The following is an 8,986-nucleotide window of genomic DNA, read 5'->3' on the forward strand; positions in this document are numbered from 1 at the left end:
ATAATGCCTCATATATATGTATTTCATTACTACAACGCATAACCAAAAAACTTCAAAATAAAAGTTAAGAGCAACGAAAAAAAAATTTCATTGAGAATAACTCTTACTAAGCAACGTGAAGAAACAAAAGTCGAAAATATAAGTTACGAACAACGAAAAAAAATTTCATTGATAATAGCTCTTATCACGCAAGGTAAAAAGAAAAAAGTCGAAAATAAAAATTATGGGCTACGGAAAAAATTTTGTCTTAGGAATAACTCTTACCAGGCAACGTAAAAACAAAAAGGTCAAAAATAAAAATTATGAGTAACGAAAACAGTTTGTCTTGAGAATAACTCTCACTGAGCGACGTAAAAACAAAAAAGTCGAAAATAAAAGTTATAACCAACGAAAAAATTTTAGTTTTGAGAATAACTCTTATAAAGTAACATACCATTTTTTTTTACTCTCCTGCGGCCAACGTTTTCCACCTCCAAAAGAAATCATAACAGTTATTTAGGGTATCTGGTTTTGTTTGCTTCCACTTACGTAAAGAAGTACAAGTACGTTCCTTATATTAAACTCAACTTTTTCATTGATCTCTAACGGTTATGTTATTTTTATTGCAAGTCAATCATATTTTAATATTTTGAAACAGCTTTTGTTTTGTTTGTTTGTATATTAGTCTGTTCCAAAAGAGTAAAGTCGGAATTTTATTGCTCTAGCCCCCTAGGATTGTTCTACGTGGAAAAAAATTATACCCCTATTTTTTTATTTTGAAATCAAAAAATATTTAGAGGTAGCTCAAAGCGCTTAAAGTTTTCCATGTACTTTATATGGGGGAAAAAATAACTTTTCGTATAAATTGTATGGAATTCTTGAAAATCAATATTTTGCGATTGGAAAACTCTGGTTCTCTTCAAGAGACTTCCAATAATAATACCCAATTGTTTATTTAACCATTTTTTAAAACTAACGATTTTTTTTATTTATTGGTGCCCCATTGCATTTTGGGGGGTTTTTGGCGGACCTATAAATTATAGTTAATATCAAATGGTTAAATAAACAATCGGGTATTATTGTAGGGAATCTCCTGCAGAGAAGCAGAGTTTTCTGGTCGAAAAATATTGATTGTTAAGAATTCTATACTATTTATACGAAATTTTTTTTTTTTTTTTTTATATAAAATACATAGAAAACTTTAAGCGCTTTGAGCGACCTCTAAACATTTTTTGATTTAAAAATAAAAAAAAAGAAGGGTATAGTTTTTTTCGATATATATACATACGTTAAAATGCAGAAATGTTGTTATGACGTATATAATAAAATACGTTATGCGTATAAATAGTACGTTCCTTTAGTGAAAATGTTTCCTTGATCTCTATATATTATGGTTTATGCAATTCCGTTTTTGTATGTATTATAACAGAGCTTCAACTAAATTTTCCTCTGCAATTGAACGAGACTATAAATGTAAATATGATTTAAAACAAGTAATTTTTAAGCAAAATTTAAACTGACTTCAATTCTCATATACAAATTTAAGATTATCGTTAACTTCTTCATGATCCAATGATCGGTTTAAACCAAATTAGTATGGGACCACCGGAGAGGTAACACATTTCCTTAAAAAAAAAAGAATTATATTATATAAATCGGTTAACGTGGTCCAAAGTTATGCGGAAACATACATACATAAAAAAATATATTCCGACCAATTGATAACCTTTCCCTTTTGTGAAGTCGGTAAAAAAGGAGAGTAGGAGTATCCCTTTGGAAAGAATTAAGTTTTTTTGCTAAGTGTCCCCGTTTGGGGCCCAATAATTATGGCAGCCCTAATCTAGATGCTCTAGGAACATTTATGCATGAAAAAGAAAATTTTGAAAAATATGTCGCTTACATCTTTTTTAGAGGTCCCTGAAGTAATCACTACAACCATAATTCGTGTTTATTTAGTGTAATGCGGAAAAACAATATGGGTACCGAATTAAAAAGAAAATTCTGTAGAATAAAAAATAATAAATTTTTTGGTGCATAATAACAAAAAGGTATTGAACATTTCCTTTTAAAATTTTATCCTGAATATCCATGAAATCTTGCAATATTTATCTTTGAAAAATTTATATGTTTAAAACTCATATTCACTCGACCACATCCTCGAATTTCTTTCTTCTAACTTTGTTAGCTCAAAGAAATAAAATTAATTAGTAGGCCATTTTCAACACCTATTCGTCATTTTAAACAAAAAAAAAAATTAACTCTGCCGAATTTTCTCTTTAATTTGGTACCAATATTGTTGTTCTACATTGCAGTGAATTTTTTAAATAGTTTTTGAATTGATCATATTTTTCAAGTTTCAAAGTCCTTTTAAAAAGAATCTTGACGTCAGAGAAAAAACTAAAACGCGGTATTACTATATTTGGTCCATAGTTTCGCGAGTATATTCATTTTTTTTGTGTGTAAAATTTACTGTCGCACGGTGTAATATATAGGTACACGAAAGGTATTTCAATTTCTATTTTTTTATCAGCTATTTTTATTTCTATTTTTTATTGTAGTAGCTTTGTACTTTATTTTCAATCAATCAATATGAGTTATAATGAATTTATTAATTGCGCAGTCCTATTGCACAATGTATTAATACGAATATGTTTTAAAACTATACGTAAAATTGTTTGTTATAAGTTATTTGTGTTATTTATTATTACCCTGAATGTATTATATTCTTTTTCGGTTTTACAAACTATTCTATAACAAGATGTCGGTGTTAAAATAAAACAAAAATGTGTTAAGTAGATTTCATAAATTTTATATAAAAAAAACGTGGCGATTTTTTTTGAAATAAATTGTGTTTTTTTATTTAAACAATCTAGACACTTTTTGGTTTCAAAGACATTGATAGTGTTATGTTTACTTTAGCTGAACAGATGGCTACTACACGTTTTTAACAAAATTTAGAGCAAACAAAAAATGGCATAAATTGGCACTAAATTATGGGATATGTGCCAAACCAATCGGTGAATGTTGTAGTGATTACTTCAGGGACCTTCTTTTTGGCGGTTAAGACTCGATATAAAAAATTTCGTTATTTCAATTGCATTGAAAATTTTTAAAAATTACCCACCCAATAAATGTTGGGGAGAACGTCCTTCGATATCCAATATGATTGTCTTGAAAATAAATATAATTTCAATACTTCAATACTTCAATAACTCAATACAAAAAAATTCGAGAAAGGCGGCTTTAAAGTTTTGAATTTACATGCATGTATGTACTCTCATAATAAAAAATAATACATATTTTACATGCTTGCATGTACTTTCATAATAATAAATAATACATATTTTGTTCTACAGCTATGAAATTTTTGCACAACTTAGAAAGAGTGGCATTGGTCATTTCAACATTGGGCTGGGTTAAAAACTGTTTAAATGAATGAAAAACGAATCTCTTGTCTGGATAAAACGGAGCCTTCGTTATCCAATGTATTCTACCTTCGTTGAGAATTCGAAATCCAGTCTATTCTCGAAGAAAATGTTTATAAAAGAGAACTTATATTTCCTTCAGAGAATTGTCTTCACCACATTTGCCTCTCGTTTTCTATATTTGCATTTCATTTTTATAGTAAAGTGGTTTGTAAATATGAGCGACAGACACCCAGGCCATGCCAGATAAAACTTTGTTGCTTTGCGTGACATTTATAATTTTGTCAGCAAAGCGCAACACGCACCACCACCTGGACGAAGGAGGTCCAACTGCAGCTGCGTATTCACGTTGATGAGATACCAATTCCGACGGAGAATAGCCCGAAAAACCTCGGAGTAACATTCGACAGTTTGCTCTCCTTCTCCGCAAATACAACCGTAATTTTCAACAAAGTACAGAGCTGCAACAAGGTCCTCATGTCGTTAGCAGGCAGCACCTGGGGCAAAGACAAAGCAACGTTGCCGGCAACATACAATGCAATTAGCCGGTCGGTTCTAAACTACGCAGCACCAGTGTGGTCGCCGGTGACCAGTAGGACGCAGTGAATTAAGCTGCAGACGACTCGAAATTCAGCACTCCGGACAGCGGCCGGATGTTTTCTGATGTCTTAAGAATATAACCCGCATGACGAGGCACAAATACTCCCCATAAAGCAGCACAACACAATGCTCTGCAAGCAATTCTTTGTTGGGAGCCACAGACGTGGACACCCGAACAGACGCTTGCTTGCAGAGGAGCCCTGACGGACGACAGCATATCGTCAGGCCCTGAGCGGCATTCACAGAGGGTGGTCGGTCTCAAGTTATTACCATGTTCGGACCGACAACGAAACGAGTTTTGGGATTGTGGGCCGAAAGCTGTTCACACCGGCTGTTAGTGTTTTCGTTGACATTTCTTTCATCCTTTATTTACAATTTTGCTACGAAAAAACGAAATCGATGTCTTTGTCTTTCATTTTCTTATCATTAGCAACCTTTTTCTTTTGTTCATATTTCAATTTGGCCAGCCAATTGACAATAAATCCCACCCAGCAAGACCGCTGTTCGATGCAGAGCTGAGTCACTTGTTCCTTACCTCGGGTGGGGGATAACAAGTAATTCTCAGCAATGCTTGATCTACAAATACTCTTATTTTATAATTCTCTACCCCTTACCACTAGTGGGGGGGAAGTAGAGTCTAATTAAATAAGAGGCTAGTACTTTCAATATTAAAAGTTTTACCCCTTAACGCTGGTGGGGGGAAGTAAAGCATACAAAATAAATAGAGAAGAAGAGTGTTAGGTAAGAGTCTTTACGATTCTGATCTGTTTATTAAATATTTTCCTTTTATATACAAATTCTAATTCTATTTTCCTTAACTGCCCTGCAAAAAATGGGACTAATCCGGGATGACTCCGGGAGCAATCGCAAAGGAGCATGCGACTAATACCACTTTTGATCTCTTTATATGGAATGAACAGACCGCTTTTGTTCGAGCATGTCCTATGAAGAGACTAATTGTTCACCTTTATACCCGAAAGGGTATAAAAAGCGACTAGTCACTTTTAAAAAATAAAAATTTAAATTTGCGCCAGCTGAGATTCGAACCGCGTTGCTCAGTTTTGTTAGGCGAATACTCTATCTGTGTGCCAACGCCGCACATGAAATTTCATTGACTAAGTGCGTACATATCATTAAATCGTTAATAGTACCCGTTAGAGATGAGTTGGGGACTAATTGATCTCCAATTATACCCATAAGGGATGAGTCGAGACTATTGACCTCCATTAGTACCCGTATGAGACTAGTTGCGACTAATTAATGCCCAATTGTACCCGATTGAGAGTAATCTCGGAATACTCTCTTTAGAGATTAGTCGCACAATTTTTTGCAGGGTGATTGTAAATACATATGTATGTGTGTGTGTATGTACATGTTGTTTTGGTATGTACTATTTACAAACCAACGCTTTGGTCTTATCATAATTTTAATTTTAATGCTTGCATTTGCGTCGGCTATATGTATACATGCAAATAATATCAATGCATTTCCTAATACATGTATGGGTGTATGAATTTGTATGCGCGAACATTAAATTAAAAGAGATCAACGCATTGATATCTTATTTCGGTTGTGTACAAAATATTGACAGTTAAATGTGTTACAATTCATGGGTTTTTGTTAATTTCTCATGTTTATGTATTTTACTTATCTTCTATTCTAAAGTGGATTGTATTTTCTGTGTGTCAATAAGTATTATTGTATGTATTTTTTTTATGTTCAGTTTTATTACCCTGGCAGATGTACATATGTATGTATGCATACATGTTCAATGATATTTGAACATATTTCCGAGGGCAAGGAATGATTATTTATGAAATATATACTAAACATGTTCAATTTATTTTACAATTGAACATTTTGCGGGCGGCCATTACTGGTGGGAGATCCAAATTGAATTTTTAAATTGGTTGTTTTCTTCCGAATGAATTTCACGTAAACTACTAATAAAATAATAATAATTACTATACATAGTATTAAAGTTGTGTGACCTGTTACGTGATGGAAGTCGAATCCCCTTAACTCCAATCGCTGCTTCTTAAACTTATCTAAGCTATGTTGTAAGCTGCGGATTTCTTGTTTGTGGGTCGAAGTATGCTTCAGATGACGTGATGGATGAAGAGGTTAAAAACCCTCCGTTGTATCTCAAGCTGCACCCAGGATTTAAGGTAAGAATTCCCTGAGGGGATAAACTTATCCACTTTACAGCTGATTGACCACAGATCACGCTAACTCTCACTGTGTTGTAAAGCTTAAAAATCCAGGGATTGGGCTTTTGCAATTCAACCCAAAAATCGTCGTTTTGAATTTGTTGGAACATGCAGTTGGCAGCCTTCGTGTGTTTGATAGCAGATACTTGGCACGAGTTATCGGTAGCTGAGGTCCAAGGCCAATCTCCGTAGCAAATGTAATGGTCGCTATTGGTTTTACGACATTTATTTAGTTGCGCTTGACTTAATAAAAAATATGAGTCAAATTCGAAACTGAAAATTAGTAACTCTGATTTAAGCTTAGCTACTACAGTCATATTTCGTTGGCTTATCGGTATTGCGATTAATCTGAAGACTTTTGACATTTGGGATTGTAGTAAAGGTATTTCTGCGTTAATTACTAACTTGTTGTCTACAATCATTCCCTTCGCAGTCATAGTCTTAAAGACTTCTTTAAGTTCATTGTCCCCTTCGCCGGGTAATTTCAATTTTGATGACACTTGAACTTTATCTTTTGAATTTATTTAACAAGCTGAGAAGATTTGATTAGGGATGGATTTATTCGCTGGTGATTAACATCAATCAGCATATTTATTATTGCTGTCTGTGTGTTTTCACACTCATTTAATATCGATTGTAAATGCGTGGCGATTAACTGAAATGACGTTAAGAATCTATAGTTGTCGAGTTATTCGCCGTTAAATTTTGGATGTTGTTTATTTGATTGCCGATTTTAGTAAATTGATTATTGACATCTGTTGTGGTTTTTCTCACCACGTTGAGTGTACCGTCGATTAGTGAGGTTTCCTTTTTAATCATGCTTTCAATGTAATTTTGGTCTTCAAATAAGTTTTTCATATTTAGCTCCATTATTTCTCTATCATCACTGTCCATTAGTCCAAAGAGTAAGTGATAAACCGAGCCTATGATTTCTAACGGCGCTCTTTTGGCTCTTTTTTGTGTACATACGAAGCTGATTGTTCGATTTTAGTAGTTCATATTTACTATTTAGATTTTTTGCTACTATTTCACATTGTTCGCTAAAGTAAACAATTTTTGGACATAAGTCCTTTATTTGCTTTAAGTAAATTGGCATGCTTTCAATTTCTTTGAAATAAGATTCGAGATTGTAGTATTTTACCAAGTTCCAACGAGAAGCTACGACATCTACTCTATAAGAGTCCAAGTATACGGCTGAAATATGTGAAAGGCTCGTTTGCGTGATGAAATTTGTACTTGCTGTTGCTTCTCCTTGTATATTAAGTAGTTTTACAATAAGTACCAAAAATACTAGCAACATTTCAGCTACTGACCATTTAGGTCTTGTTAAATTATTATTGCAAGATTTTGTGAAAGTATAGTTAGATTTCACTTTTTCATTTTGAGTATCCTTTTCGCCATCTTCAATACAATGTAATGGACACAGCTTTTGTATCGATCTTTTAATAGTTCCACCACCTGTTTTTATTGTAGCTGCGCGGACTTTATCATCTGTACCTTTGTGTACTTGTGTTAAAGCTTAAACAGACGGCAGCGTTGATCCGGATTAACTCGGACTTAATTTGGATCAACTGCAGTTAATTCCCGAGTTGATCCGGATCAACGCTGCCGTCTGTTTATGATTTTACTTTACCCAAAGGCCATCTTGATGGGGGTGTTTTTTAAATTTTTACTATTACTATTTGGCCTTCTTTTATGTTTAAATGGTCGACTTGCCATTTATTTCGCTTTTTCAGTGTTACAAGATATTCATCTTTCCATTTATTCCAAAAGTCTCTCTTCAATTTCTGAATGATTTTCCAACGATCTAAATCTCCGATCTTTTCCACATCTCACCAACTTCTTCCAATAAGGAAATGCCCAGGCGTAAGAACGTCGTTGTCTTCTATTTCAGATCCCAGCGTATAAAACGGTCGTGAATTAAGTACCGATTCTCTTTGGCATAACAACATTGACATTTCTTCGAAGGTCAATTTGGTTTCACCAATCACTCTTCTTAGGTGGTGTTTTACGTATTTTACACCTGCTTCCCAAATACCTCCGAAGTGAGGACTTGTCGGCGGGATAAAATGCCATTCAATCTTTTCATTTGCTAATATCGGGACTACAGAACAGTTGTTTTTAAGAGCGTTTTTTAAATTGAGACTCTATACTTCGATTTGCTCCGATGAAATTCGTTCCATTGTCGGAATATATGTGAGAGCTTTTTCCTCTTCTAGCAAAAAATCTTCTCAAAGCTGCTAAGAAGGCTTCTGTCGTTAAATCCGACACTGCTTCTAAATGTATAGCTTTAGTTGCCATACCCACAAATATTGCAATGTAGCCTTTATATGCTTTAATACCTCTATTTTTGGAGCACTTAATTAATAATGGCCCAACGTAGTCAACACCTGCATGTGTAAAAGGTGAAGACTGCGTAACTCTCATCTCAGGTAGGTTTCCCATTATTTGATGAGCAGTTTCTTGTCGATATCTAATGCATTTCACGCAATTTCGAATACATTTTTTAATGTCTTTTTTTAAGATTTATTACCCAGTACTTTCTTCTTACCGCTGCTCCTACTACTTGGCTGCCACCATGCAATCTTTTGTTATGTGCATCCATAACAATTAACTCTGATAAGTACGATTTATTAATAATTGCTGGATGTTTTTGCTCATACAATATATTTGAGTTCCTCAGCCTACCGCCTACTCGTAACACACCCTCGCCATCGATAAATGGATACAAGTTTGATAACTTACTGCATTGCTTTATATTTTCTTTTTTCA

Source organism: Rhagoletis pomonella, unplaced genomic scaffold, assembly GCF_013731165.1.
Source record: "Rhagoletis pomonella isolate Grant_MI unplaced genomic scaffold, Rhpom_1.0 Rhpom_scaffold_00003, whole genome shotgun sequence".
NCBI lineage: Eukaryota > Metazoa > Arthropoda > Insecta > Diptera > Tephritidae > Rhagoletis > Rhagoletis pomonella.